The 8,313-nt window shown below is 51.1% G+C and overlaps 1 protein-coding gene across 1 annotated transcript in view; it reads left to right on the top strand.

The window, feature by feature from the left end:
* The window catches only part of LOC127749928 (cell adhesion molecule Dscam2-like), a 141,826-nt gene that overhangs the window by 23,215 nt on the left and 110,298 nt on the right, over window positions 1–8,313 (top strand). The window contains exon 2 of the mRNA XM_052270037.1: window positions 1,341–1,395. The gene's annotated coding sequence lies outside the window, so the exon portion shown is untranslated. The remainder of the gene's footprint in view (window positions 1–1,340; window positions 1,396–8,313) is intronic.

The following is an 8,313-nucleotide window of genomic DNA, read 5'->3' as shown; positions in this document are numbered from 1 at the left end:
CGGGCCTTCAGAGGTGAGTGGGTGGGAGGCTCGACCGGGCCCTCCTATCTTTTAATTACGGAGGCTACATGGCTGCGGCCAGTGGGAGGAGGAGGTGGGAGGGTGAGAGGGGAGGAAGGTGCGGCTACCACCCCCTCCCCCGGCTGATATGCACTAGACAGAGGCGCTCCGGAGGGAGGAGCAGGGCGGGTCCCTTCCTTTAGTATGTAAACTGGCTTGCACCGCCCTGGCTGGGCGCGCGACCTGTCCTCCTCCTCGCCTCCCTCCAACCCCTCCTCTGGCAGGTGGCTGCAGGTGGCACACCCACCCACCCCTCCTGCTGTTCGGACCGCGAGCACACATGAGGGTGACCCCCCCACCCTCCTCTCTTCCCTTGGGTTGGCGGTCAGCACCATCTCCAGACCTGGTCGCATCGAAAAGTATTGCCTGGCCACAACGGTTATTATTAACTTATTAGCCGCTTTTTATTTTTTATTGAAATGTATACAGTATTCCGCTCAGACAGCGTTGTATGAAGTCGCATTTAGGGTGGGAAATTTCCAAAAATTTTCGGAAAATTTTCGGAAAATATCGAAAAACTTCCAAAGTCTGGGAAATTATCCTCTTTTTCCCGGAAATTTTCCGTTTTTAAGGGAGTTTTCCTGAAACTTTCCAGGGCTTTCAACAACCCCAGCGCATTGAGCTTCTCTTGACCGACACTGAGCGACGCCTCACCCTACGCCTACCGCCACCCCTGAGCCGCGGGTATTGTCGGCCGCGCCGTCATTGACCGCGTGATTATTTGCCCAAGTTTAGCATTGCGGGTCCCGATGATACGTTCGTGTGCTGTGCGGGGTATGGTAGTGTCGGCCTGTGGTTAGGCCGTGCGGGCGGGCTCCCTTATACCAACCACCACACGAGAGAGAGAGAGAGAGAGAGAGAGAGAGAGAGAGAGAGAGAGAGAGAGAGACATACCCGCTGTCGGAACGGTACAGTCATTTACATGCAAATGGAAGGTCCAGCAGTAAAGTGTTTGTGCGGCGAGGAGAGAATTAGACCCTGCTTGCTGCTGCTCTGGTGGGGCATCGGTATTCTTTCTCCAGGTCGCCGCGCACCCGTGTGTGTGTGTGTGTGCGTGTGTGTGTTTATTTTGTTTTTTTGTTGGTGGGAAACATTGCGGTGGGTCGGTGAGGAGACGAAGAAAGAACTTCATATAATTCCCGTGTTGGAGCAGCCGTAATAAAGGGTCGGGGGTTGGACCGGCCGGGTTGGGTCGGGGGTCGGCCCGGGGTTGGCCTCGGCCCTGACGGTCTTTGATGTGAGCAGGACACGGCTGACGGCAGACTCTCTCTGTGTTCCAGGTGCCGCAGAGCGCCGCCGCCACCGCCGCAGGCCGCCGGCGGCAGACATCGCCAGGTGAGTGAGGGGGAAACGGTTTTTAATATCAGCTGCACGGACTGGGCGCAAAGAGTGTGAGAGGGAGAGAGAGAGAGAGAGAGGGAGATGCCTTAGAGCGTCGCCGCCGTCCTGCCAGTCTGCCGCGCGGTTCTTGCGTAATTAACCTCTCTCTCTCTCTCTCTCTCTCTCTCTCTCTCTCTCTCTCTCTCTCTCTCCGCACAATTTAAGATTATGACCAGGTCTTGATAAGCTCTTTGCTATTATTACTTCCATTCTTTGCCCCACCCGGACCTTCGGCCCCTCTATAGGGCTCCTTCGGCCCGCTGCGGTGAAAGTAGGGCTATGACCGGCAGCTTCACGATACCGTCAATTATTGCTAACGAACCGCGCGAAAGCGATGATAATCATTTACAGAATGGAGATACAGTAACACTGTGTGTTTGATCGCGTAGAATCATTCATACGCCAATAGAGTCCGTGTAAAAAAACGTATTAGGGAGGAGGGAGGTAAATTATTATTATCTTTAACTTGATACTGCGCTGTTTTCGTTTGTCATGGCAGCAAGCAGATAATTTTCTTTAAATGCTCTCTGTTTGTTCTTTTTCTTTCCTCCTCGGCCCAGTACTCCGTTGGAGCGCGTTCTCTTGCCTTCTACGGTTTTCTCTTCTTATTATTTTTTCTTTCTTTCCGGAAATAACGGTCGGCACTTTCAGAGGGTATTAAAAGTCTCTTCGCGGTCGGTTGACCGACCCTGGACGCGGGGAGGTGGAGGTGGAGGGGGTGGATTTGGGGGGCACGACAACGCTGCGGGGGGATGAGGGTAGCAGGAGAAGGGCAAGGTGTGTGCTCCACCGAGCCCCCGCGGGTACGCGCGCCAGGACTGGGAATGGAGGAATTAGGAAAATTAACAGCACTCCAACAACAACAACAACAACAACAAGCAAGTCTGGATGCTCGCGGGCGCTGCGTAGTAGCCGCTCGGCGCGCGGCGGGTTCCTCCTGGCCAGTCAGATGAAGAGAAATGGTTTCGCGTCGCCCGTTATTTAATGTGCAACAAGTTCCCTCACGGCCCGGGCTGGCTCGTGCGGGAGGGACGAGGACGACTCGCCAATTTTAAACCCCCTTCTTCCTCACCCTCCCTGCCCCCTTCTCCTACTGGGCGACCGAACACGCTTGCAACCCCTCCGGAAATTTATTCATCTTCTTCGTAGTCTTAAATGCCCTAAGACTAATGTTTCTAAGAAGGCATTTACTTGCACAATTTTCGGGGGAAAAAATAGCCACAGAACATGCTTCTAAACCTCTGTTCAACCCTCTGTTGAAATGTTGAGGAGTGCTAAAGATTGAATCGTCGAAAAATGTTTTTTTGGCAGTAGGTTTTTATCAATCATTGGTTTGACTTTTCGCAAGTCGTCGTAAGTAGTTTTTCACGGCACACTGTTGAATTCTTGCAAAGAACTGCTTTCCAATCGCTTTATGTTCGTATGATTTGTAGACTGCGGTGCGGAGATTAATTGCTTTGGAATTAGAAAGCAGTACTTCGCAGTTGCGAAGCACTGCTTTTCAACTGAGAAGTTATTGCTTTTTAAATACGAAGAATTCGTTTCTCTTTCGCAGCTCTACAAAGCAAAGACTTTGCAAGGTCTTTTAACAGTGAGGGCAGGCCTATCTTCTCTATTTTTCTCTTTTTTTCCTCTCTTCCTCGGGAAGGCATTAAGTCAGACGATGTCATGAATCCCTTGGCAGGCCCAGGACGGGCCGCCGGTGCGCTTAGGTTGGCGTCTTTGCGCCTCGTCGCCACCTCCTCCTCCGCCAAGACCCCCTCGAGGCGCTTATTAAAGGCTCCCGCTCCCGCCCTCCTTATATAATCTCTTCTGTTTTGTTTATGCTGGCGAGTCCGTGCCTCCGGCCCCTCCCTCCCCCATACTGAATTATTTTCGACCATTTTCTCGTTGATTGTGTCGTGGATAGGCTGCCGCCGAGTGTCATCTCGCAGCAGCATAATTTCGTTTCCACAGCGCACAGGAGGCCCTGTCCGGCCATACCGGTGGCTGTATGAAATGCGACGCGTTTCTGTATTATTGCGTAACGTCAAAAGTAGGTGCAAAACTAAACTGGGTTCTTTTTTGCATGGAGTGTGATGTCAGTTTGTGATTTAAATTTACGACGATAAAGCAGCTGCTCAAACTACGGAAAGATGTAACATGTAACACGTAAAGCTTCATCATGAAAGTTTTATAACTATTTTTAAAATATCATTCAACAAAAACACGTGCTGATGCTGGCAAAGAATCCATGATGGTACGGTTGTAATAAAATGAAAGGTTAACCATAATATTCTTTTGTGGTTGTACAATTTTCTTAAAGTGGTGCGCAGGGGTGGGCGCGGTTGTCTGCTGGGAGCCGGCCGGCTGGGCTGGGGGAAATTTTCCCGTTTCGATTATACCCACACTGTGTTTGGGGTATGTGAACCGAGGAGAGGACACCCCCGCCCAGCCTCCGAGCGGAGATTTGCGGCGGAGGGTTGCTTGTTCACCTGAGCCTGACGAGAAGGCACAGCGGTGGCGGTGACGGCGAACTTGCCCGGCGACTCGCGGCGACGACACGGCATGTCGGAACGAAATTAGAATTCCTTGCAAGGTGGTGGTGGGCGGAGCAGTGGTGGGCGGAGGAGCAGGCTGGCAGGCGCGCGGCCTTGCCGCCGCCGCCGCCGCCGCCCTGGAGTTCCTCTCCGGTTTATCATGACGAATTCCAAACATCCTTTCGTGCGCGACGCTCAGTGGCCCGAGGAAGACCCCTGCTGCTGCTGCCGTCTGTCTACCCTCCTGGACGACTGGACGCGTCTCCAGAGAAAGTGTCCAGGAAACTCTGCTGAACGTCTGCAGGGGGCTCCAGCAGAAGGCAGCAGGTGGCTCCATAGTCCGGCCTCCGAGCTTACGTGACCTTCATCACCTGTCGAGGCCCTTCCCATTCAACTATGCCACCTGGTGTCCGATACGACACCTACCACTTGTTCAATACCACGACTGGGTCTTGAAAGGAACTTATTTTTTACCGTGTTCACCATCATTACAGTACACCTTCGTTCCAGGCTGTGGCGTATGACGAACGGTTTGGTGGCTACTGCAAAAACACATAGGGAAACATTGGCGTTCTTTGAAGCACGCCAACCACAGTTAACAGTGTGGGGTGTAAAAGGGCCAGAGTTGGGGGGGAGAGGGGCACTGATTCCAGTGACTCCAGCGAACCGTTCATATCCCTGAAAGTTGCCTTCATACCCTTGACTCCGAGCAGCCCGCGCAGTTCACTCCCACGCCGCGATACGCCAATAGCGCCCTTCCCCACGCCTCTCAGAGATACGCATTCCTCTGCTTGTAGTCGCGCTCCCCCACTCTCTCCCCCTCTCCCTCTCCCTCTCCCTCCCTCTCCCTCCCTCTCCCTCTCCCTCTCTCTACCCCTCCTACCCCTCCCACGTCTTTCTCCATTATTGTGCCAAGTGTTTTTTTTTGTCGTATTTTCATATCGCAGCCCCTTGTGGGGCTCTTGTTACGGCGGCGCCCTCCATTCTCTCTCTCTTCTCTCTCTCTTCTCTCTCTCTTCTCTCTCTCTCTCTCTCTCTCTCTCTCTCTCTCTCTCTCTCTCTCTCTGTCTCTCTCTCTCTCTCTCTCTCTCTCTCTCTCTCTCTCTCTCTCTCTCTCTGTGTCTCTCTTTCTGTCTATTGTCTCTTTGCTGTGCGAAAGGGGAGAGTAGTAGAGGGGGATCCGGTGTAGAGGAGGAAGGGAGGGACGGGTTCAGAGTGGAAGGGGGGCGGGGGATCAAGGAGGAAGGCAGAGAGAGAGAGGGAGTGAGTGGAGGGGTGCGGATCAGGAGGTAAAGAGTCGGTAAGGGAAGACGTCGGCGCGACGCCTCGTCTCGCTGCGGCTCCCCTCAAGAGCGAGCTCGCGCGACCTTGTTTGTCGGCTCCACACTTCTACTTGGAGTGAGAAGGACGACGGTGCGGGACTGAAGCGACTGAAGGTTATACGCCGTTAAGCCCGACAATTATGTTCCTTATGAAAGGCCTTGATACGGTGTGTATGGACATTTTTGTGAGCCGTTTTGTCCACATTGGTCGTCTAACAAAAAATACTTGTAAGCGTTATAGGGAAAATTTCCATGATGTGTTGTTATAAAACTTCAATTGAATATAGTAAAACTACAATAGTACTAAAGTATCAACTAAAAATTCATTGATGAGCAGATCAAGAATGAGCTGTCGTAAATTTACACCATATTTTGTAGATCGTAAACATAAAATTTTCTGTGATTTTGCGAAGATATTTTTCGCAGTTAGAAGTATATTTGTCTAATTCCGCGTATGCGCAACATGGAAAATGTGCGATTTCGGGCACCCGGTGCCGATGTTAGCTCGTGCGATTATGTGTCCTGCGCGTCGCTTTTGAGTGCCCGACATGTTGACTGACGTGTGATCTCTGCTCGCGGGATTTGACGCCTCCGACACACGGAGCTGCTGGCCCCAGGTTTCCTCGTAGGGGAAGCTGTGCGACGTGACCTGAGCCCCTCGGCCCCTTGACTCCCGTCAGGCGCTGGCGTTTAATGTGTTGAAAATTTGATGATGCCTCGGGTCTCCTCCTGCGCGGCAACTAGTCTTGATAAGAGTTTTGTTTTTTCAAAAAAGTACTTCTGGAAATTTTTTGAAGACTAAATGAAAAAAAACAACTCTTAGCTTTGCCCTTAAAAAAATCTTTTCATTTTTTTTTTTTAAATATAAATAGTTACCCTATATTTGTTCGGTTTGTTTTCATCTTCCGAAAAAAATTAATCCTTTTATGAACAACGACGATGTTATTGAGGTGCGTTTTAAAATGACGAATGTACCGTGATTGTTGTATCTCCAAGCACACACGTGTTCGTCAATTTCATTAGTGGGCAAAAGGAGAGAAGCTGGGCGCAGACAGGTGTTCAGAGGTGACATGTTGGCCCCGTCCCGCCCGCTCTGCCCTCGGGGCGGGGCCCGCCTGGCGGGTCCGGAGCTCCCCTCGTCCTGCCCTTGTCACCTTTTGTGAGTTGGGCCAGACACACGCTGGCGCGCGCTGGCGAGCTGACTAGGTGGGCGCTGCTGGCGGCCTTTGTACCCTCCGAGATACCTACGCCGGTCTCGTGTGTAGGCTGATCTGATTGCACAGCTCCACGCGTGGTCGATGGACCATAGCCGAAGGCATCTCTCTAGAACCACGAGTGCAAATTAACTTTGCAAATTTAGACCCCTTTTCATAATTTATTTTGAATTTCTAATGTGAAACTACACATTTACGAACGCCGTCGTTAATTTGTATAGACGTAAATGTACAGTTTTTTTGTCATTTGTCAATCAACATATAAGTCAATTGATTCAATTTGTAATTTTACTTGCCTTTTTGTAATCTTAAACATTGAATTGGTGACTTGTCAGTTTGAATTTGCAACTGCTTGACGCTGCGTCGGTGACCTTGTCACATAAATACACCCGTAAAGCCTGACAAAAAAAGTCATCAGTGACGGTGGGATTGTTGCACTACAACAAGAGTAAGACACACGTGTCACACACTTTGTCTTGCCGTCGTCATCTGCCGCGGTTGTGTTTACTGGAACTGGGAGTCGAGAGTCTCCCCTTATTGCGTTGATTCGGCGTGGGCCGCCTGACGAAACTCTTAAACCCGCCTGTACCTGCCGGCGTTGTCCGTGGTCTGTCCGCAGGGGTCCCGCCTCCCGCCCGGTTAGGAGGTGCTCTTTGGTAATGAACTGCTCTGAGAGTCCTCCCCTCACCAACGTCTCTCTCCCCCCCCCCCTCTCTCTCTCTCTCTCCTTCTCTCTCCTTCTCTCCCTCCCTCTCTCACCCCTATCCCCTCGCCGCTTCCCGTTCGGAAAAAAGAATACTGCCCCATGTAGGGAAGTGCAGGCCCCTCGTGGTTGTGTGACCATCAGACTGATGTGAGTGCAGCAGTAGATGGGGCGGGGTGTGGCGGGGTGGGGCGGGGCGCGATCTTGTCTGGGCCATGAGCCCTCTGTCACACAGCCGGACCACGAGGACAAAGGCAGAGGCGCCCCGACTTCCTTCTCCTCTCCCTCCCCCTCCACCCCCCCCCCTGAATCCCCCGTGGTGCTGTCTCTCCCACACTCACCACGGGCAGGAGGGGGCAGCGTGGCAGCAGCAGCGTGAAATTGCATTAATCGTAAATATGCGATGTGGAAGTGACGCGGTGTGCACGTGATTAACCGTTACTACACGGCGTATTTGAACACGGGGGTTGGGGGGGCTGTTGCAACTGACGGGGGCGTTCGGACCGTTGCTGCTATACTTTATTGCTGTCGTCTGCTAAAATTAGTAATTAGAATGTATATATTTACACAAGATAGGGAGAAGTGGAACCCCAAAAATGTTGTTCCAGTGCAGAATTTACAAGTTTTACTACTGCAAAAAATATATGCAAACAATAAAGTGCGAAGCGGCAAGAAAAAATAACTTAAGGAGGTAAATAACTGGCGTTAAAATAAAACTGTCTGGGCCCCACGCACCTATAAGATTGTGTATTCTTTTAATTTCTTTTCTTTTCTTTTTGACCGTGCTGCAAGCGCTGACATTGTGAAAAATACTCGTAAGTTGGCAGGAAAATTTCCCATGATGTGAGTCCGTAAAATTACAACTAGAAGTTGTAAAATTACAATCACTTCATGCCGAATTGGAATTAATCGAGGAGCAAAAATAGTATGCCGTAAATTTACAACATTATTTTCTAATTCCAAATTATAAAGAAAAAGTCGTAACTTTACGAGGAAATTTTTCAGAGTGACTTCCTCATCCAGCGGTCCGGAGCCAAAGGGGGCGCCTCTTCCTCGGAGACCCTCGACGTTTCATTACTGCCCCTTCCTACCCGGTCTCTCTCTCTCTCTCTCTC

This window comes from Frankliniella occidentalis, unplaced genomic scaffold (genome assembly GCF_000697945.3).
Source record: "Frankliniella occidentalis isolate FOCC.00 unplaced genomic scaffold, Focc_3.1 Scaffold5, whole genome shotgun sequence".
In the NCBI taxonomy this organism is placed as follows: Eukaryota; Metazoa; Arthropoda; class Insecta; order Thysanoptera; family Thripidae; genus Frankliniella; species Frankliniella occidentalis.
The sequence above is the reverse complement of the archived record's forward strand: the minus strand, read 5'-3'. Positions and strand labels throughout refer to the sequence as shown.